The following is a 24,245-nucleotide window of genomic DNA, read 5'->3' as shown; positions in this document are numbered from 1 at the left end:
CAAGTACAATAGACAAGGAGCTAGCCAGGAAGAGTGCTTAACAGGAAAGGAGGAAAAACAAAGGGCACACTTGTAAAAAAGCAAGCAACAAACATACCAGGAAACTAGAAAGAAGACAGCAGGAATAGGATAACCGCAAACTAGGAACTGGAACAAAGGTAATGGGAAGAAAGGCAGGGCCCGGGAAAAGGTCAATAGATAAGGAGAGAGGCTCAAGGGAGCACTAGAGTAGTGCAGGATACGCAATCAAGGAAACAAGGTAGCACTGCAGGTAGTGCTAGTTCAGAAACAAGGAATTGGCTAAGCTCAGGAATCAAGAGAGCACTGAAGGCAGCGCTAATTCAGGAACAAAAAATAGATAGAGCTCTGGAACCTGGGTAGCACTGGCAGGCAGTGCTAGTCCGGAACAGGAAATAGCTACAGCTCAGTAAACAAGGATTCACGAGAACACTGTAAGCAGTGCAAATCAGGAACAAGAAATAGCTGCCACTCAGGAACAAGGAATAACTATAGCTCAGGATTTAAGAAACAAGTATTAACTATAGCCAAGGAATATCATAAGCTCAGGAAACAAGGATCAGTCTCACCGGAACACAGCTACAATGACCAACACTGGACTGAAGGGAGCTGGGGCTTAAAAGAGCTCACAGTAATCACATGCATCAGGTGTGAGCAGGCTAGCAGCAGCCAGTCACAGATGTGCTGAATTCCTCCACCCATCCTTGGCCTGCAGGGGTGTTGACAAAGCTGCGAACAGAGAATTCTAGGTAATGGAGTTTCAACTTTAAAGCATGAGCAGGCTGGCTTCCACAAACCCGGCATGGACTGGAAATGGATGGCAATTTCCATGTAGCATCCAAATGGCAGGAAGTCTGTATAGGCATGAATGGGTGGGTCCTGAAGCTTATTAGAGCACTGGAAAGTCCCACAATTCGGCCCCTGGTGGTGGGCACAAGATAGTAGAGAGCGAATCATGACAGTTTAAACAGTTGAGCAGTATGCTGTAATCCGATACATACTTTGCGTTCACAATTTAATTTAGCAAATCGTTATCCTATAGGCATTTGGCAATCATTACAGCATGTTAAACTGGGAACCATGGAAACAAGAAATGAAAATGAAAGAGGTAAGCCCTCCTGCGATAAAGAAAGCATGTTAATATAATATGCCCTCCTATGTGTTCAAATACAAGGCCAGATTAGGGGGCCAGAATTCTAAAACCATATCTCGCTAATGGAAACCAAGCAGAAATCATTTTAGACCAGATCATGAGTAGACAATTTTTGTAGAGCTCTGATTTATCAACAAGGAAGTTGGTCCAATGGAACGTCACTTTCTTTTACAAATCAAAGCACTGAATGTTATCTACCAAATCAAGTGGCCAAACATTTTGCAAGACACTAGCACATTGCATATTTGTCTGTGGAATGTGATAAGTCAACCCAAAGAGCTTTATTCACACTCTCAAGGTGAGCGGTCTGTTTACGGTGTCACCAACATAAACAAAAGCTCTGGTCCTTGAGAGTAAGGTCCCCCCTACATTGTTTTCAAGTCTTGGCAAATGTCGCTGCCTAGTTTGCCTTCGATTTTTCTACAAGAGGGGTATGTCACATTTTTTCACTGAGTGGTTCAAGTAGTCAGTAGTTGAGCAGTCAACTCCAGGTTTTTTATCTAGTGGGCTGAGTTTGGCGACTCAAAGGTTGATATGCCAGGCTGTGCTTTGCCAGTGGAAATTTAAAATATATATATGTAATAAAAAGCATTTCAGGAGGAGTGAGTGCAGTGTCCCTGAATTTGCATTTGATGTGTGGGGCAATTGTCAGATTTTAACGGCTTGTCAAGGTGTGGGTCAGTGAATTTTGGGGCGGGTGGTGTGAAAGGTCAGTGGACAGGGAAGGGGCCTGATTTTGCCTGGTGAAATTGGTGCACTCACTCAAACTTTGCAGTGGGTGGTGTAAATAGTTATGCCACTCAATATATTGCCCTGTATGGCTTGAGAGGCTTTACCTGTAGGAGTGATTCGTTTGCCCCACATTACGAGAATCCTAACCTCTGTATGATTGTGGTTGGAGCCTCTCCAGCTTTATCCGGGTGCTCAGTGAAAGGAGTGGTTGTGTTCCGCTCCTGACCATGCTGTGGGTGTTCGATAGTTTGGTATCCAGTTTGCATAGAATCAGGTCTCTTATTTCTGCAGCATAATCATGCCTTTTAAGATTTATCGCTGGGCGGTTCAATTTGTTGGTTGTCTGCAGGCAGAGAGCGACTGGTCATTCTACCACTCTGGCATTTCTCCAGGTGGCTGCAGGTTAGGCAGCTGTTTTCACAGAAGGATAGGCTGCAAGGACCTAAACATGCCCGTTTGGCCCCATTCTAGTCACAGCCTCCGGCATCGTGGGACTTGGTTTTCCATTTTTGCCAGGGCTGATTTTTGTTTCTAGTCTAGCCCTGCCTGAATGATGAATGACCCGTTTTACATTTTGCTGCGGGTAGTTTGAGAGGGCAGACACACGAAGTCTGAGTCACCTGTAAAAGATTTTATCATGGGCCATTTTCAAGGTCAGTCTATTTTACTCCCTTTTTAGGTCTCGCCTGTCGATGCGCATGCGCATCGAGCTTGCGAGACTATGGGGGCTTATCCACTCTTTATCCAACTTGCAAGGAATCGTGGCGATTCCTTGCAGTGCACGAGACATTTAAGCTCAATGCGCATGCGCAATGAGCTTCAAAGCGCGTGCACAAGCCCCCATCCGCCTGCATTGCCTGCTCTCTCTCTCACAGCCTCCCCCAGCTCCGCCTCCTCACTTTTTGATTGCACGGCCGTTAGGCCGTGCCTCCCCTACTCTACTCCCCCCTCCTTCTCCACTCCCCCTCACGACGCACCTCCGGATCCGCCCCCTCCCCATTTTGTCTACCACCGTGAAACTGTTTGGCACACGAAAGTCTTACCATTACCACGACCTATTTCCTTTCAGAAATGATTTTCGTCTTCAACTCTAACTTCGCCAAATCTATTTTACGGGACAATGAAACATACTTATTTGTTACCAAACATTTCTACAGCCTTCCACATCTCTTCCACAACCCACTAACGCCCGAACCTCCCCCCTCTGTTCCCGTACACAGCCAGGCTCGCAATTCAACTCCCCCTCTCCAGACGCCAGGACCACATACTTATTTGTTACCAAACATTTCTACAGCCTTCCACATCTCTTCCACAACCCACTAACGCCCGAACCTCCCCCCTCTGTTCCCGTACACAGCCAGGCTCGCAATTCAACTCCCCCTCTCCAGACGCCAGGACCACATACTTATTTGTTACCAAACATTTCTACAGCCTTCCACATCTCTTCCACAACCCACTAACGCCCGAACCTCCCCCCTCTGTTCCCGTACACAGCCAGGCTCGCAATTCAACTCCCCCTCTCCAGACGCCAGGACCTCCCCTCTGTGTTCCTGCACCCATCCAGGCTCTCCGAACACAAAAAGACTTTAAACTGAAATCGTCGACAAAAAGAAATCATGACAGACGCATTACAAGCTACATCGGCTTGTACATTCCCTAATCTGCAGGCCTACTATTCCCATCCCTCCCTCTACAGCGTGCTACGCCCAAAATAGCGCTTGTATCTCTAGCATTGCACCTAAAAAAAAAAAAGATATTTTGACATGTTTATAAACGAAATGAAACACACAGAGTCAGTTCAATTCAACGGGCCTACTATTTCCCTCCTCCGACACAGCGTGACCTCACAGAGCCTCTAGCACATCCACGTGACTAAACAGTCCTCGCAACCCGCCATAACCCCCAACAATACGCCGGACCTGCTGGGACCATTCTTTAATACCATTTACATGAACACAAAGCCAGGCCACAGACTCCAAGGCTTTCGTCAAGAAAACTACAGGATGTTAGACTACTTTAAGCGCCGTCGTCAAGATTGTAATCACTTGTGAAGTTCCTTTGGGGATGTGCTAATTTAGAACAGCAGGATGCGAGCCGGGTGTTAGCTCGATAACAACAACAAACGCCCCCCCCCCAAAAAAAAACCACTGAAAGGAAATACTTACACTAGAAACGTGATACTTTTTCGCAAAACTTAAACAATGTCACTGAACGCAAATATTAACACTAGAAACGTGAAGTTTTTTTAACAATACTTATTTACTTTACATAACCATGCTTATTATTTTACAACTTTCCTCTACAGCGTGGTATGTAAAATCGTCCTATTCTACGTCTACGCTTGTACAGACTAAAGATTTTCTATGTTGCCTCAGTGAAACATTTCCGATGTTGCCTTCTTTTGGATAACCACCATATTTCTTATACACACACATTAAGGGAGCCATCCGCAGCAGCCTCACCCTCACTCACCCTCAACCTCTCTTTCTATTTTGTTAAGGGTAACTTGCAGCCAACCTCTCTTGCTATTTTGTTAAGGGTAACTTGCAGCACACATTTCAAGACGAATTACAGTAAGGCAGAAAATGGCGTCTGGAAACGTTATGTTTTTTTTTATCAAAACTCCTATACTTTACATACCATCTACCACTGTATTTTAACGTTCCCACACACACATTAATGGAGGCATGCTATAAAAATAACAACACAACTTTGATGGCAAATACATCAGCTCAAAACATTTCGCCACACCTGTCTCTAGATTTATTTATTGCCAAACAAAATTATCTACCATCTTCTAAATCGCCCACTGTATTTTAACGTTCCCACACACACATTAATGGAGGCATGCTCACCCTCAATGACCCTCACCCTCAACACCTCACCTACCCTCACCCTCACTCACCCTCAACCACTCACCCAACACATCACTCTCACTCACCATCAACATCTCACTCTCAACACCTCACCCTCAACACCTCACCCTCAACACCTCACCCTCAACCACTCACCCTCAACCACTCACCCTCAACCACTCACCCTCAACCACTCACCCTCAACCACTCACCCTCAACCACTCACCCTCAACCACTCACCCTCAACCACTCACCCTCAACCACTCACCCTCAACCACTCACCCTCAACCACTCACCCTCAACCCCTCCCCCTCACCCTCACTCATCCTCACCCTCACTCATCTTCAATACCTCACCATCACTAACCCTCAACCCCTCACCCTCAGTAACTCTCAACCTCCCTATCACCCTTACCCTCACTCACCCTCAATACCTCACCCTCACTAACACTCAACCCCTCACTCGCCCTCACTCTCACCCTCACTCACACAACACCTCAGCCTCACCCTCACCCTCCTACAGACACATTCAAGGGCCTCATCCTGAGCAATGTTCACGATTTTTATTGTACAACAAAAAAAAAAAAATGGTGGCAAATACATCAGCTCATAACATTTCGCCACACCTGTCTCTACATTTTTGTATTGCCAAACAAAATTATCTACCATCTTTCGAAATAGCCCACTGTATTTGAACGTTGTCACACACACATTTGTATTTGAACGTTGTCACACACACATTAATGGAGGCATGCTCACCCTCAATGACCCTCACCCTCAACACCTCACCTACCCTTACCCTCACTCACCCAACACCTCACCCACTCACCCTCAACCCCTCCCCCTCACCCTCACTCATCCTCACCCTCACTCATCTTCAATACCTCACCATCACTAACCCTCAACCCCTCACCCTCAGTAACTCTCAACCCCTCTATCACCCTTACCCTCACTCACCCTCAATACCTCACCCTCACTAACACTCAACCCCTCACTCACCCTCACTCTCACCCTCACTCACACTCAACACCTCAGCCTCACCCTCACCCTCCTACAGACACATTCAAGGGCCTCATCCTGAGCAATGTTCACGATTTTTATTGTACAACAAAAAAAAAAAAAAATGGTGGCAAATACATCAGCTCATAACATTTCGCCACACCTGTCTCTACATTTTTGTATTGCCAAACAAAATTATCTACCATCTTTCGAAATAGCCCACTGTATTTGAACGTTGTCACACACACATTTGTATTTGAACGTTGTCACACACACATTAATGGAGGCATGCTCACCCTCAATGACCCTCACCCTTAACACCTCACCTACCCTTACCCTCACTCACCCAACACCTCACCCTCACTCACCAGCAACATCTCACCCTCACTCACCCTCATCCTCACTCCCCATCAACACCTCACCATCCTCACCATCACTAACACTCAACTCCTCACTCTCACTAACCCTCAACACCTCCCCCTCACCCTCACTCACCCTCACCCTCATTCACCATCAACACTTCACCATCAGTAACCCTCAACCCCTCACTCTCACTAACCCTCAACCCCTGCCCCTCACCCTCACTCATCCTCACCCTCATTCACCATCAACACCTCACCCTCACTCAACATCTCACCTTCACTCACCATCAACATCTCACCCTCACTCACCCTAAAAACCTCACCCTCAACACCTCACCCTCAACCACTCACCCTCAACCACTCACCCTCACCTCACCCTCCCTCACCCTCAACCCCTCACCCACCCCCTCAACTCTTCACCCTCAACACCTCACTCACTCTCAACACCTCCCCCTCACTGACCCTCACCCTCACTTAGCCTCAACACCTCACCATCACTAACCCTCAACCCCTCACCCTCACCCTCACTCACCCTCCCTCACCCTCAACCCCTCACCCTCACTAATTCTCAACTCCTCAATCCCCCTTACCCTCACTCACTAACGCTCAACAAGTCTCACCCTCACTCAGCCTCAACACCTCACCCTCACTGACCCTCTACGCTTCACCCTCAATCAGACTCACGCACCCTCACCCACCCCCACCCTCACACACATTCACACCCTCAACATAACACATCCTCACTCACCCTCACACACCCTCACTCAACATCATGACTTCAACCACACCCTCACATGCCCCCACCCTCACACACCCCCCACCCTTACACACACCCACACTCACACACTCTCACACATCCTCACACACCCACACACATTCTCAATAAGACTCACACCCTCACCCTCACCCACAATCACTCACCCTCACCCTCACACCGTTACCCTCACACCATCATCCACTCACCCTCAATCACCCTCAACCTCATTCACCATCACTCACCCGCACTCACCCACAAAACATCACCCTCACCTTCACTCACCCTCACACTCATTCACCCTCAACACCTCACCCTCATTCACCCTCAGCCCCTCACCCTCAACACCTCACCCTTACTCACCCGCAGCCTCAAAACCTCACCCACAATCAGCCTCCCTCACTCACCCTCAGGCCCTCACCCTCATCACCTCACCCTCACTCACCCTCACCCTCACTCACCCTCAACTACTCACCCTGACTCACCCACAACACATCACCCTCACTCAACCTCAACACCTCACCCTCAACAACTCAATCACCCTCACTCACTAACGCTCACCCACCCTCACCCTCACTGAGCCTCAACACCTCACCCTCACTCACCCTCAACGCTTCACCCTCAATCACACTCAGGCACCCTCACCCACCCCCACCTTCACACAACTTCACACCCTCAACATCACACATCCTCACTCACCCTCACACCCTCACACACCCTCACTCAACCTCATGACCTCTACCACACACTCACATGCCCACACGCTCACACACCCCCACCCTCACACACATCCACACTCACACACTCTCACACATCCTCGCACACCCACTCACATTCTCAATAAGCCTCATAGCCTCACCCTCGCCAACAATCACTCACCCTCACCCTCACACCGTCACCCTCACACCATCATCCCCTCACCCTCAACACCTCACCCACACTCACCATCAACACACTATCACACTACAACCACACAAACACTTACCACCACAGCACCACTCATCACCACCACAGCATGACTCAGCAGACAAAGGTCATACAATAAAAACTTGTACGCTTTTAACAGTCACACACACAACAACAGCTATCAATGGGCACTTTCACCAGGCATACACACATAACAGTCATCAGTACTGCAGTAGTAGGTATAAATGAGACTGTTGTTGTGCGAAAGGCGGATGTGGTAGTGCAGGGTGATGCTGAGTTGTTGCTCAATGGTACTGTGGGGGTGCAGAAAGATAAAGTGGTATTGCTGCGTGTTGCATTCGTGGACATCAGTGATGGCGTTGTTGGGAGAAGTGCAACTGTTGGGGTGATGAGTTATGCTGTAGTGGTAATTATTAAACACCAACACAGCACCACTCATCACTAGCACAGAAAAACACATCACAACAACAGCATTACTAAGCACCACACTAACATCACTCAGCAACACACCAACATCACTCTGCCCCACCACAACAGCATCATTCAACAACAACACACTATCACACTACAACTACACACAAAAACACTTACCACAACAGCACCACTCATCACCACTACAGCATTACTCAGCAGACAAACTTCATACAATAAAAAAATGGACGCTTTTAAGAAGCACACACACACACAGCTATCAATGGACTCTATCACCAGGCGTATATACACAACAGTCATCAGTACTGCTGTAGTATGTATGAATGAGACTGTTCGTGAGCTAAATGGGGCTGTGGTGGTGCAGAGTGATGCTGTATTGTTGCTCAATGGTACTGTGGGGGTGCAGAATGATAAAGTGGAATTGCTGCGTGTTGCATTCATGGACATCAGTGATGCCATTGTTGGGAGAAGTGCAACTGTTGTGGTGCTGAGATATGCTGTGCTGGTAATTATTAAACACCAACACAGCACCACTCATCACTAGCACAGAACAACACATCACAACAACAGCATTACTAAGCACCACACTAACATCACTCAGCAACACACCAACATCACTCTACACCAACAAAACAGTATCATTCAACAAGAACACACTATCACACTACAACCACACACAAACATTTACCACCACAGCACCACTCATTACCACTACAGCATTACTCAGCAGGCAAATGTCATACAATCAAAACATGTGCGCTTTTAACAGGCACATACACCAATAGATAGCAATGGGCACTTTCACCAGGCGTACACACACATCAGTCAGCAGTGCATCCTTTCACCATGCATACACGCACACAAACAGGCATCAGTCCACGCTTTCAACAGTCACGCACACCACCAGCCAGAAGTGCACGCTTTAGGACAACTTTTTTTACGTTGCACACACAATTACAGCAAAAGAAGCATGCTTTGCTGCTGTACAGTACTGCAGTACTATATCTAAATGACACTGGGGGTGTACTAAATACGGCTCTAGTGGGCAAGAGTGATGATGTGATGTTGCTCAATGGTACTGTGGGGGTGCCTAATGTTAATAATGTGCGATTGCTGCGTGCTGCAGAAATGGACTTCAGGGATGCCTTGGAAGAGAAAAATACTAAATACAAGCCAAGTGCGACCAAAAAACACGTACGGCAAAACGGAACTCAATCCATGGCAACAAATACACCGAAATAGCAGCCATTGATAAAATAAAAAAAACACTCTAATGAAAGAAGCCAGGCAGAAAGTAAATGCGAGCAGAGAGACCTAAAACAATAATTACATTAGCTTTACAATAAGCAAATGCATAAACAAAAGTATAAAAGTCACAAAGACACTCTTTAATAATATGAAAATTAAATTGTCATTACCTGTCGATCGTAGCAGCTCATTCCCTGAAATGAAGAAAATATAAAAAACAAAACACACAAAGAGAACATAAACAGTGCATACATAATACTTTTCCCTACAACAATAAACAAAAAAAAAATGCATAGCGGCGAAAAAAGTCACATACGGGTCCAAAAAACACAAGACTAAGCCAAGTCAGACAAAAAATAAACATCAGAGTGCGACCTCACTACCTCACCCTCACTCACCCTCAACACCTCACCCTCATTCACCCTCAGACCCTCACCCTCAACACCTCACCCTCACTAACTTCACCCTCAACACCTCACCCACAATTCCACACCCTCACTCACCCTCACCATCACTCACCCTCACTCAACCTCAAGGCCTCACCCTCAGTCACACACACTCACCCTCAACATCTCACCCGCAATCACGCTCAACTTCAATCACCCTCAACAACTCACCCTCAATAACCCTCAACACCTCACCCTCACTCACCCACAACACCTTACCCTCACCCTCACTCACCCTCAACACTTCACACTCACCTACACTCACTATCACCCTCAAATTCACTCACGCTCACTCACCCTCAACACCTCACCCTCTTTCACACTCACCCACCCTCACCCACACTCACCTTCATGACCACAAAAACACACCCGCACATGCTCCAACACTCACACACCCCCACCCTCACACACACACGCCCTCACAAACAATCACACATCCGCACACACCCACACACATTCTCAATAAGTCTCACACACTCACACCTGCCCACCATCATTCACCCTCACCATCACACCATCATCCCGTAACACTAACTTACCCTCAACATCACTCACCCTCAACACCTCACCCTCAACAACTCATTCACCCCTCATCCTCACTCACCCTCAACTCCTCACCCACACCCACCATCAACATCTCACCCTCACTCACACTCAACACATTACTTTCACTCACCCTCAACACCTTACCCTCACTCACCCACAACACCTTACCCTCACCCTCACTCACACTCAACACATCACCCTCATCTACACTCAACATCACCATCAATCACCCTCAACATCTCATCCTTAACACCTCACTCACCCTCACTCATCCTCACTCACCCTCAACACCTCACACTCACTCACCCTTAACACCTCACCCTCAGTCACTCTCAACACCTCCCCCCCTCACCCTCAAAACATCACCCTCAATGACCCTCCCTCACTCACCCTCACTATCACTCACCCTCACTCACCCTCAACACCTCACCCTCACCCTCAATAACATTCAACACCTCACCCTCACCTTCACTCAACATCACTCAACATCACCCTCACTCACCCTCAACGACTCACCCTCAGTTACACACACTGACCCTCAAAAACGCAACAGCACTCTGCCTCTCCATCATTCACACACTATCCATCATTCACCCACTATCCATCTTTCACCAACTCTGCATCATTCACCCACTCACCATCATTCACCCACTCACCATCATTCACCCAATCTCCATCATTCACCCAATCTCCATCATTCACCCACTCTGCAGCATTCACCCACTCTGCAGCATTCACCCACTCTGCAGCATTCACCCACTCTGCAGCATTCACCCACTCTGCAGCATTCACCCACTCTGCAATTTTAGGAATGTTAGGCCATTTTCATACACATAAAGAAATTTCACAACGGAAAACAAGGGGGTCGACGGAGTACTGCATCAGATGCGTTAGACACAAAAAATACTTAACATAATTGACCTAAAAGGATGCAAGGATGTTAATCAGGCTTCGGGCCAAAAAGTAAATCTAATTCGTACGATATTACAACAATACTACACAAAGGAAACAAATACAAATATGTGGCAGGAAGCGAGGACGAGGATGTACAAAGACACAAGTGAAACAGCCTTACATTTTGCTGCGGGTAGTTTGAGAGGGCAGACACACGAAGTCTGAGTCACCTGTAAAAGATTTTATCATGGGCCATTTTCAAGGTCAGTCTATTTTACTCCCTTTTTAAGTGGGCCAATGCTTTGTACCCATTACCCCCACGACTGCGGGAAGCAGAAAGGCTTACCCTTGCCTCGTGTACTTTTTCCCTTAAAGTGCTGTTGATGTAAGACTCGGGCTGACTACTACTTCCTGTTCGTTACGACTTGTGAGTGGCGGTAGGAAGTTTCCCAACGACTGCTCCGTGTATAGAGCCTCCGTTTGAGCGCGACACTCTCCTGCCGTTGCCTTGAGTATTTTACCCCCAGTCAGTGGTGACAGAAGGAAACAAGCCTACGGGTGCAGAGGACAGGCCTGTTGCTGCTGCTTCATGTACATTTATTTCCCCTTGCGACAAGTGGAAATAACTCTACATTCACGCCTTGTGCATTCCTCTCCTGTGGTGGTTGGCTCGTGGGAGGGAGCAGGTCTGCCCTGACCTTATTTTCTCATTCTAGTACATAATATGCAATCGGCAGGAACTGCGGAGGCAGGTAACAGACCTTAGTGGTTTGCTGTTCACCACAGAGGAAGAGGGCGGCGAGCGGTAGACGTAACCTTACGAGCACAGTGCACACTTTTTCCATCGAGGTAGGCCTCATGGTGGTGTTGGCAGCGAGTAGGTGCGAGTACAGGGCTCATCCCACTGTGATAAAATCAGACACCCTGGCTGCTCTTGTGAATGATGTTTTGTTACACAAAAGCGGCGGTTTGTCCTCTTTCGGCATGCTGGCTCCATTTTGTTTTTAAAGTAGATGATTAAAGAGGATTACAATATAGACTTGTGCCCCGCAATAATTGTCACCTGCTGCCCAGCACCGTCCGCAACATGGGGGTCGGCTAATAGGGACTGCAACCCGCGGCCTGGCACTGCCTTCTATTTCATGCCCTGCAGTATGCACACACATGACGGATGGAATGCTTGAATTCATCTCAGCCACTGGTAACGACTGAGCCACATCCCAGCCAGCCAGGGCCGCTTTAGGACCGTGCAACTGGTGCAGCCGCACTGGGCGCGGACCTGGAGAGGGGGGCATTGTGCTTAGCAAGAACTTATGATTTAAAAGCACCTTCTGTAGCGTTCCTGGTGCATCCAGGTTTCAGGCAGCAATAAAAATGTCAAGATAACTTTTATAATTAATGTTTCTGTTAGAGAGCGAGAGTTTGGAGCTATGTCTAGTGGCAAAAAGTAGCACAGAGAGGGTTAATGTGCCTGCTGCAAAGAACATGCAGAGGATTCAGGACAACTCCCTGTGTACCCGACACGCCCCTTCTCCTCACAGAGCAGCAGAGCAGGGCAGTAGAGCCGCCACCGCAAGCCGCGCCATACCGCACAGCCCTGCTGAAACGAGAGCCGCCGACAGCCGCCGATAGCCACGGTGAGCAGAGAAGCTGCGGCGGACGATCTGAGGGGCTAAAACGGTAAATACCCGCGGCTGGAGACCCGAGGCCGCAGCGGACTGCGGACCAAGGGGGAGACCCGCTGAAAGCCGCGAGTTGCGGGAGAGCAGGAGCAGGGTAGTGCGGGAGCCACGCCAGACACCCGCCAGGGGCGGCCTTAGGCATGTGCAAGCTGTGCACCTGCACAGGGCCGCCAAACCCCAGGGGCCGCCTCGCCAATATATATCCTTAATATAATAAACCTCTGAGGATGGATACATATATTCGCGTGGCGGCCCATGGCAGGGATTTGGTGGCCTCCGGCTCTGTTCCACTTCCAAACAACCTGACCCCCCCCCCCCCCCTTCCATGGCCCCCTACCGACGCTCCCTGCCCAGGGCCGCCATGAGCCTAGAGCCGCCCCTGGACCCGCGGCTGCAGCAGGACCGCGAGAGAGCGGCACGAGACCTGCAGCTGAGGCGGGACGAGCGGGAGAGGAGAGAACAGCGGCGAGCCCGGTGAACCGGGCAACCAGGCATACAGTATTCTGGCTGTCTAACTGGCACCCCAGTCACAGTCAGCCGCAGCCCCAGCGAGGGTGCTGCCTGGGGGGGGAGGCAAGAGGTGTACAACCTACAACCAACAACCAACTAGCCAGCCAACCAACCAACAGCAGCGCCGCCCCTGTGGAACCACCGGTGGACATCATGACCCAGGTACCAGCCACAAGTTGATCAAGTACAAGGGGGTGAACAGGAGCAGTACTGAAAGAACAGAGGGGTTGAGTAGGGCTCAGGGGGTACTCCCTCTTGTTCCCACCGCCCCTCGCATTTCAAGGATACCAAGGAAAGGGAAGGAGGGTAAAAAAAGGTGGAATAAATAAATAAAAGAGAAAGAAGAAATAGAGAGAGTTAAAAACTAAGAGTAGTCACTCCCACTCCTATTCTTCTCCTCTCTCTGGTTAAATCATAATGTGGTCCGGAAGGCTGAAAAAAGAGACCGCAAAAAAAATGCAAGAAGTTGAACAAGGAATCTATAGATCCACTTGAGGAGTCAGAGATAGCGCAACCCCATCCCCTGGCGTCACCTCTATCACCAACCCACCTGCAGAATCTTGAATGCAGACCTGGCTCTATAGACTGTATTACCAAGACTGAAACGACCCAAACGCCCCCAACTCAACAGCATAACAAGCCGGACGAAACACTAATGATGTAAAAAAGAGGACCCTCCGAGACTTCTTTAAGAAACAAGGAACTAAAGTTCAAGTGCCAACCAATCCCATCGAAATATCGTCACAACCTACAGAGTTGCCTCAAACTACCCCCAACATGATCCAGTCCAGATCAAAATACAGGCCTTGATTCATGAACAGTTGCAAAACCAGGCCATCACCACATCCTCAGATGGTCATTTAACAAGGGAAGCATCATCTATACCTGGGAAAAACAGGCCAAGGCCAGACACCAGGTCAGGAAATATATCTCCGCTTTCACAACAAGTGCAACAACCTAATAAGGATCAGTGTTCATCACCAATAACCATCTCAAGCGATGACTCTCCTTTTTACCCCAGATTACCCATACAGCATGGGTTCCTTTGTGAACAAAATAGAATCTATCCCCAAGCAGCTCAATTGACCAGAACTCTTCCAGGTAACATTAAGCCGTTAACACCAACGAAGCCACCCGTCTTTGTCCATTACGAATCTCCCGAAATAAAGACAGGTGAGCCCAACGACCATTCTCTTTTGGACCTATCCTTTTTTAAGACAGACCCTAATAAAACAAAAGCCGCAACAGAAGCCCATGACCCAGCAGTGTTTGAACCTACCATCATCTGGCCTCAGCTTCTGCAAACATTACAATCCACAGTGTCCGCACTAAATTATCATTCAGATAGACTTGACTTACAAGTTGAACTTCTAAACACACTAGCAGTATACTCGGCAGGGATCGACAACAAACTAGAAGGCTTGAACACCCTAATAACCAAAACACAATCTAAAGTCAACCTGACCCAAGCGATATGCTGCTGTTCGCCAATAATCGAAAGTCTGTCTACACTTCCCAGTTCCTCGCCCTGGTTCTGAGAGAAATAAAGAAACTACCATCAGGTTCACAAGTTCAACCACATCCGCCAGGTCTACATCCAACTAATGTAACCACCCAGGAAGTCAACGACGGAAGCGTAAATCATAATCTCCGTAAAAATCATAAGGCTTCTTCAGCACAAATCGACATTCGATCAACAGATGCCCCAGTAGTAGCTCCGTCCTAAGACAATCGAGATAAACGAGTGGTACCCAAGGAGTACGGCATCTTTCTACCAACCAAATCAAATAACAAAAACAATACCACGTTGAAAATAGACAAACCATTCACATCCGAGTTAGTGCAAATTGTCGACACCAGAGAGGCCGGCCCAGGAACCGGATCAATGAATAAATCCCCCCAAAAACAACATCTGAGCAAAAGAGAAAAAAGAGATTATGGAAAAAACGCAACAAACGCAGTACAGCGATTCAAAACATAACTAGTGAGCCACTACGTATTGAAAAGGGTAAGATACGATCTAGCTCAACTAGCACCGCAAGCTTCGATAGCACCTTCATATCGCCACAAAAATCATCAACACATAATTACAGCCATAACCGACGAGGTGCTAACAGCTCCTGTCATTAGCAAAAAACACAATGAACCTTCCGTGCTCAGGAGAGAAGTTCCAGCAAAGCCTCTACAGCCCTCGACCTTGGACGAGCCGGGAAAGGTCACGAAGTTAGAAACATTATCCTACGTCGTCAAGACAGGACCAGATGACCCGATAGTCCTAACGAATACGGTAAGCGCACCAAAGGTAAACCAAGATAAGGAAACCATAGAACAGCACACCAACCAGTATAGGTCAAGAGGCAAGGCAAGAGGCAAGGAGAACATCCAGATAACATTATTCAAGAACCCGGATGCATCACAAACGGGCAAGTTCTAACCCAATAAAGTTGATCATGAACCTCGAGGCGAAGACGGGGGAAATAAGCAACAATCGCCCCACATTCAAAGGAGAATCGACCTATCGCAATCATGGTCGAAGACATTCATAAGACCCCTGGTGAATATGTGGGACACCAGCAACAATCGCCCTATATCCAAAGGAAAATCGACCCATCTCAAATTACGGTCGAAGACAACCATAAGACCTCTGGCCAGGATCCTCCATCAAATAATTTAAAAAACAAACTGCTACTTGTCCCTGAATATCAACTGCCAAGGACCGCCTGACATCCTGAACAGAGGGAACATCCTGAAACTTTTTTAATGTATCCCTGGATTGTGCCACATTGAACCCAACAAAATAATCTCAATTGAGTTTAAACCGAACAGAAGCAATCAGTTTGCAGAACCAACGTTGATTACTTTTTCAACTGCAGCACTCATGGAGGAAGTAATATCAAGGTCACCCTATTCAACAAATGGGGCATTAAAGTAGTCCCCAAAACTGAACCACGGTACCCTTCGGTCCTCGTAAAACCCCCAGCCATACCAGATAAACAGGGTCCACGATCCTTCTCAATCTTAAGATCAGCCAAAGGCCGATCCCCAGTTAAGGCGACCCACCCAAAAATTAAGGAGGCAAAAACCACAGTGACTGACTGGGCCTGGTTGCCGGCGGCCTTGGATGGCGGAAACTACAATTGAACCCAACCCGGTCTCTCAGTGTGTTCATGGAACTTCAATGGCCTCCTTCCAAAACTTCAATCCCCAGATGTGATAAAGTTTTTTAAAAATCACGAGGTCATACTACTGCAGGAAACATGGTCTTTGGTCAGCCTCCCAATAGAAGGATACTTGGAGTATAGAACACCTGCTCAGAGGCTGCACAAGTCCGGTCGACCCAGCGGTGGCCTCTTAATTTACATTTCAACAAAGTTAAATGTTAATATAACACAATTGACATTTGAAGAAGACTGGATTTCTGGCGTATTGATTAACAACCCCACACAGACCGAACAACTGATTCTGATCAATATTTACATTTCACCAAGTGCCAGGGAAAAAAAACGAAGTTTAACCATCTAATCCAGGTTTTGTGTAGGCGAATATATGGTGCTACAACTCATTGCTCTGGGTTACACAATCTTAAATGGTCGATTCCCCAAGGACAATCCTCCTAACTGGACAAGATCAAACGATCAAACCCATTCCTTCCTAGATTACACCATTTTCAGCAAGGAAATCCTCCCCTTTATTGAGAAATATACCATAGCTGTTCGAGGAGACGGTGACCAAAACCCCCAAGTGACCACCCTGTCATTTCACTTAACACATCACGCCACGACCAGCCAGACTACAGAAGGTAACTATACTGAAAATCTTAAAAGGCTGAAATGGACTGATTATACCATACCAGCAATAATGAGCCAATGCAGAGCCCAGCAAGATTCTATGAGTATTGCTACACTTCGGCTCACTACATCATGGGAGGTCTTCTCCCGGGTACTGCTTAAGAAATTCCCACGTACTACACAAAAAACTGAAAAAGGAAATCATGCAATAATAACAGCCGAAATCAGGAAATTAAAATCAGCATGTAATAGTGCATTAAGGCAGGCACGCAGGCTTCCAGGGGAAGACTATAATCTAAACAATTTCAAGCAAGCTCAAAAAGCACTCCGACACGCAATAATCATTGAGAAAAAACCGCTCTGAGCAGTTCTGGCTAAAACTGATACATGCAAGCAGCAAAAATGATAAATCAAAGTCCTTTTGGTCAATTGTCAATTCTAAAATACATAAACAAGGAGGACAAAGCAGCGCTAACATCTCTGAAACTGAATGGGTATCCTACCTAACAACTCATTTTGATGATACAGAAAAAGATGCCCCATTGGTTAGACCACAAGTCATGGCTCCACAACCCAAAATATGCCAATTATTAGGCATAATGGATGTGAAGACACCAGGAATCCACGCCGAACTATACACAAGGGCACCATCGACAACCGATACGAAATTTCTACTTCAGCCCATAGAAACATCACAAAGTGCTCCGACAACCCTGGAGATCATCACGGAAAAAAATTGCCCGAATTATAACTGAGGGCCGCTCAGACGGATCGGCAGGGCCAAACGGTTTACCCCAGTCTGTTCAAACAGGACATAGAATTCTGGGCAAATCACCTCTTTTTTCATATTGCCGGATTAACTCGGTTTTACCGGAATCGTGGCAAGGAGCCATTATACATCCAACTTATAAAGGCGGCAAGAGATCGGACCCGAAAAACTATAGGATGATCACCCTACTGGACGTGTAATCGAAATACTACGCTAAATTGCTCCTTCAAGACCTGGCGTCCTGGGCCGCAAAAAATATTTTCAACCAGACAGGATTTGTGCAAAAATCAGGCACCATAACAAACTTGCTCGCAATCTCTGTCCTGCTAGACAAAGTGGCTACCTCAGGAACGCTAATGCACGGCATTTTCGTAGATTTTAAGGCCGCCTTCGACCGCGTTTCCATAAGCAGAATATGGCTCAAACTGCAGAAATGGGGGTTTCCACCAACGTTACAACAAGCCATAATCGCGCTACATTCCAACAATTCGTATAAAACTTGGGGACGGATCATAAATTTCAAGGAAAATACAAACAACCCACGGAGTGAAGCAGGGGTGTGTGCAGGCGCCCCTACTATTCAACCTCTTCATTTCCGATCTGTCAGAGTTACTTGACAAAGTTAAATCTCATCCTCCAAAACTCGCTGGGACAAGAGTCAGTAACTTACTGTACGCAGACAATCTGGTTCTGCTTAGTCACACCACAATATTGCACTACACAGTCTAACTACAAGTGCTCCTACGTAACTCTGCAGGTCGCAGCATGCCCCAGTTCGTAGAGGACTGGGATGGCCCCAATGATGAAGCATGTCACCGTGGGGAAACCCTGGTGAGTGAGGGGACTCATGAAAGAAAAACGTATTTCTTTCTACAAGGCTTTCTCTGACCATATGAGTCCCACGGAGCCTCTGCCCGGACAACAGGTTCATTGCGGGCCCAGCGACATCGCGCAAGTGCACATGGTCCTGGCCCCCGGCTGAGCTCCATGCTGAGTTGTTCGCTAAAATCAGGTGTACAACTCGAGAGGAAACACCTGTTGCACATATAAGCACCGTAGCGTGTGTTTTACACACAGGGCATTGACAAACTCATACTAACCCCTGTAACACCCTACACATATAAGGTCCTGACGAAAGCCAGTAGAAGAAAAGGCCTGGCTGAAACTAGTTGACCGCACAGGACGTCGGAGGCCATAAGCCTACCGTGCACGTCCGATAGCCTTTGATTTTATTGACTGCCTGGGGCCCACCATTAAAACAGTCTTTGGGACACCCAGGACAGTATTTTAAACCTCACTCAGAGCACACTCACAGCACCCTCACAAACCAAAAAACCCGCTCCGCAGTAATCTGGCATCGAAGCACACCTGAGATACACTTGGTACCTTGGGTGGGGCCCGATGATGAAGCATACCAATAACTAGGTTGGTGGGTGAGGGCCTTCATAAAACCTAATGGTTTTCCTCCACCCGCAGACATACAAACAATTTAAACCAGAGCTAGTTCTCATTGATTGCTAACATAGGAGTCAGTAGCCATTAATTGTGAACTAGGTCTCTAAACCCTATACTCTGGGTTTTCTTTTTGAATCTGTAAACCTGGAGGATGACCTAGTCTCTACTCCTCCGCCTCCCTCTACCTTTTGTCTTGAGTGTAGAAAGGAGTCATAACCGTAAATCTTACCGGCGGTAGTATAGTTTAACTACGCGTCGGTTCCTGAAGAGAATTCCCGAGTGAAATCATCCAGAACACTGTTCCAGACTGCCGTAGAATTTTATCCTCGTTGACTTTTCTGCTTATTCAGTCACACAAGTACCTAGAGGGAAAAAATAAATAGAACAATACGTTAAAACTAAGATACTAAAATAACAATACTAGAAAAATGTAAATAGTGCAAAAAACTAGAAAATAGGGACAAATACTTACCACCCCTTTTTAGTCAATGTAATTTTCCTCCTGTAAAAGAAAAAGAGAAAGATGTTTATTTAAAAATTCCAATTGAGACATATAAATGGTGAATGAACACAGAACTTAAGAAATATACATACCTTTTCAGTATAGTACTGCGCAATCTGTTTCCAGTAATGAGAAAGGACAAAGGCAAGAAAATTCAAAGGTTAATTTCTGTTAAGATCTAGACATTTAAGAAAAGAGAAAAATTCAACATTGGAAGAGAACTGTTTAACAAACTCACTGTAATTGTTTATGTTAATTTCCAGGGTATAGTACTACATTAAGACAGAACTATAGACTTGACTATAGCAAACTATATCCAAAAGAAGAGAGGCAATAGCTTGGTCACGTAAAGGGTAGGTAGAAAATTCTAGAGAAGTAGAGAGAGGGTGCATGTTTAGAGATATTTAATAACGAGTAAGTGGTACCAAACTTGGGTTTACATGTATTGCAGTGTAAGAAGCAGCTGAAAGAACTAGTCGCAGTTAGCTGTGAAGACACCAAGTTGAAGACCAGCAGTCTCTTCTCTCTCCCATCCCCTTTCCCCCCCTGGAAGTTCTTTCATGCTACTAGAGTACTCAGTTGGTGTGTGGAGGAAGGCTTGGTGAGGAATTGGGAAAGGTTTGTCATTCTGTTCCTGAGAGTTGTTCTGGAAACTTCAAGTAAGATACTCTGACAGAGTGAAGTGCCCACGAAAAGTTTACTTGCCCGAACAGAATGGCCAAAGGAATTGACTTAGAGTTTAGGAGGGGTAATAGAAGTCAAACAAAATGAGTTATTAGTGGTACGGGAGGAGAACAAGGAGTTAAGGCAAGATTTATTGGGTTCAATGAGAGAAACCTTAGACTTGGCTAGTAGAATGGATGCGTATTTCGCAGGTACCAGCTTTTCAACACTTACTCAAGGCACCCAAGCTAGTAATGTTACTCATTCACTTCACCTTAAGAGCATTACACAAGTCATTCACTCCTTGTCCCCTGTTATTCTGCTAGCTCCTCCTGAACGATTTAGTGGTGACCCCCAAAAGGCACAGATTTTCCTCACACAGTGCTCACTACACTTCATGTTTCGGCCTGCCGTTTTCCCTGATGCACAGTCCAGAGCAGCCTTTGTTCTTTCATATTTAAGTGGTGACGCAGCCGCTTGGTCCTTGCCATTGGTCTCTAAAGATTCCCCAATCTTATATGATTTTGACAAATTTAAAAAAGAATTCTTACGAATCTTTGATCGAAGAAGAGTGTCTCAAGCTACGGACGACGAGTTGTTGGAGTTAAGAAAAGGTAATAAGGAGTTGGTTGCTTACCTGGCTCAATTTAATAAACTAATTGTGGAGACGGATTGGCCAGAGAATAAGAGGGCAGCTCTATTTTACCGAGGCTTAAGGGATGAATTGAAAGATGCTCTGCCCCAAATTCCTAACCAACCCACTGAGGTTTCTGCCCTCATTGATTTGGTCTTAGAACTGGATTATAGACAATCAGAACGTAAGGGTGAAAAAAGTCGAGAATTTTGTTCCAGTGTACCTTGTTTTGATCGAGCTAGATCAGAAAGAACTAGGTCTACAGAGAACACCCAAATGGTAGAACCAATTCAAATCAGAGCCGTAAGAGGACCCTTTTCAAAAGAAGAAAAGGATAAGCGAAGAGCAAATAACCTTGGCATGTATTGCAGTGTTAGCGGCCATTTTGTTAAAATGTGTCCGAAAAAACCAAAGACCTCACCGAAGGAAAACTTGCGGCACCACCAGTAGGAGGGGTTGGACTGGTAGATGCTAAAGAAAACACAACTCCAGAATCCCATTAGTTGGCAAATACACTTCAGTCTTCAACTCCTCATTTAACCTTATCAGTGACCCTGAAATACAGAACTTCGATTCAATCTGGTATTTCGGTAATGGGTGACTCAGGAGCAACCGGAAATTTCTGTGACATCAAGTTCGCTTCCAGTATTGGCTTGCAAGCTATACGAAAAACTAACAGTGAAGCAGTGAGAGCGGTTGATGGTACTAACCTCTCTTCTGGGCCAATTGTTAGTCAGATCAGATCAGAAAGACTTTATTCGGTTATAAATCTTTGACAACCATAAAAGTACATTAAAAGAAAACACAATTCATAGTCTATTTACATATGTCAATCAATACAATAAATAGATAAAAAAAAAAAAATACAGGGACTCATATCTAAAAAGTATTGTGATTAAACAGTTATTGTTTGTCTTGAATGAAAAACATTTCTAAGAAATACAGAAACAGATGCCACTGAAAATATGTCTTCCAGTTTCTGAATGGCTAGGAAGGCAAGTCTACATTGTCTAAAATCCAAATATTTTAAAATGGGAATGATCCACCTTCTCGGTACAGTATAAAATTTACAAAAAAATAAAATAGGAATATCTGATTGAGTGGAGGTATTGTCACACGGGCATTTACATAAACAGGTAGACCAATCATTAATAACCGTAAAACTTAATAATCTAAATAAAATCCCAAATCTAAATCTTGTCAACAGAAACCTTTCGTGTGCACTCATCCGCAGGGTTAAATAAGGTTGTATATCCTGCGAGATTAAAATCAATTGATGAGCAATCACAGTTTTTTCGGACATTTCAGTTCGGTCTCTTTGATTCGCCAGAAAAGTAATACATAACCTCTTAAGCTCTTTCCTAGGGGTTCTTATCATTGACATAGGATCATCGTAAAATTCGGGGCAATTCAAGCTGTAACAAAAAGTTTTAATGTAGCTCAGCCATTTTATTCTGTGAACACCCTCTAGTTTTAGAACGTCCTCGAAAATAAGGCGATTCAGATGGCACTCTTCATTAGTCCAAACCCTATGCCACAAAAGGACCGGTTGCACCCGAATAAGATCTTTTAAATAGGTCATACCAAGGTCCGTGTAGCGATTATGGGTCGACGTGCCATCCGAAACAGTGAGGATATAACGCAGGAAACTGTTCTCGGTCAATTGCAGGCTGGTGACACTAGAAAAACCCCAAATTCCCGCACTATAGGTTGCCACAGCAACACAACTAGCTTTGTATATACGTATAAGCTCTTTGACAGGTCTCTTTCCCATTTTTTTGCTAAACATTTTCAGGGCCATTATGGACTTGGCGAATAGCAAATTTATGCATTTAATTGCACATTTCCATCGTCCAGTAGAGTCAAACAGAATTCCTAAATAAGGAAAACTAGAAACATGATCCAGTGGCTTTTGATCAATAAACATAGTTCTTTTCCTCTGTTTAACATTAACTCCACAATTCATTGAGAAGGGTTTAGTACAATTCACCTTTAAATCTAATTCAGTCATAAAGGTAGTGAATGACATAATCATTGCTTGCATCGCCAATGGGGTCCTTGCCATCAAAACTGCATAAATAAGCGCCAGAATGTGGCGTTGCGATGCTGTTGGCATATCTTTACAGTCCCTCAGTAATGTATTCTCCAGGCCATTAATATAAATTAAAAATAGAAACGGGGCAAGCACACAGCATTGTCTCACTCCTCTTGCAATGTTAAACGCTCTACTACGCTCTCCGTTAATGCCATATCTAATCGAGGCCCTAGCTCCGTTATATAGCTCTCTTAAAAAACATATAATGTTGTCCTCAACATCCAGATAAGTTAAAATTAACCAAAGTTTGCTGTGATTAACACAGTCAAAGGCGGAGGTCAAATCCACAAAAGTTAAAAACAACCTCCCTCCCTTAGCCCTAGTATATTTTTCCATAAGTAAAAATAAATTAAGTCCCTGATCCACAGTGCCAACACCTTCTCTAAAACCGTATTGCAAGTCACTAATAATCTTGTGCTCATTGGCCCATGTCTGAAGCCTATCTAAAATGATCCTCCCAATAATTTTGACTGTAGAGTCAAGCAGGGAAATTGGGCGATAACAAGTACAATTGGCCCTATCCCCCTTTTTAAAAATAGGTACGATGATAGATTCATACCATGTACTGGGGAGACCAACCGAACATGCTGCATCCAGGAATCTAACAAGTAAAGGTGCCCATAAATTTATATTGTGTTTAAAAATATCTACCGGGACACCCTCGGGGCCCGGGGCTTTGCCCCCCTTGCTTGAATTAATGCCCTTAATAACTTCATCCAATGTAAACAGGAGATTCAGGCCTTCTTTATTACTTATTGAGGAAGTAATCTCCTCATCAGCAA

This window comes from Lissotriton vulgaris, chromosome 1_1 (genome assembly GCF_964263255.1).
Source record: "Lissotriton vulgaris chromosome 1_1, aLisVul1.2, whole genome shotgun sequence".
In the NCBI taxonomy this organism is placed as follows: Eukaryota; Metazoa; Chordata; class Amphibia; order Caudata; family Salamandridae; genus Lissotriton; species Lissotriton vulgaris.
This window is presented reverse-complemented; position numbering follows the sequence as displayed.